The sequence below is a fragment of the Eimeria necatrix genome, genomic scaffold (assembly GCF_000499385.1).
Source record: "Eimeria necatrix Houghton genomic scaffold, Enh_scaff512, whole genome shotgun sequence".
Lineage (NCBI taxonomy): Eukaryota > Apicomplexa > Conoidasida > Eucoccidiorida > Eimeriidae > Eimeria > Eimeria necatrix.
In genome coordinates this window covers 20,001-20,206 of record NW_013654388.1, presented here as the reverse complement: position 1 = coordinate 20,206, position 206 = coordinate 20,001, and positions in this window count along the sequence as shown.

Here is a 206-nt window from a genome sequence, read left to right as displayed (position 1 = left end):
TGCAGCAGCTGCATGCGGTGTACGTACACCTGAGGAATTGACCAAAAGTGTATTATAAAGCCGTGGGGTGTACGTACAGCTGCGGGCTACTGAGTAACCGAAAGTGTGCAAAAGATAAGTTCAAAAACGAAATTATTTGCAACTATTTGAGTGCAAAATTTAATTTATTTGATATTTCCACTTGCATTTATTCTTTATTTACTTTT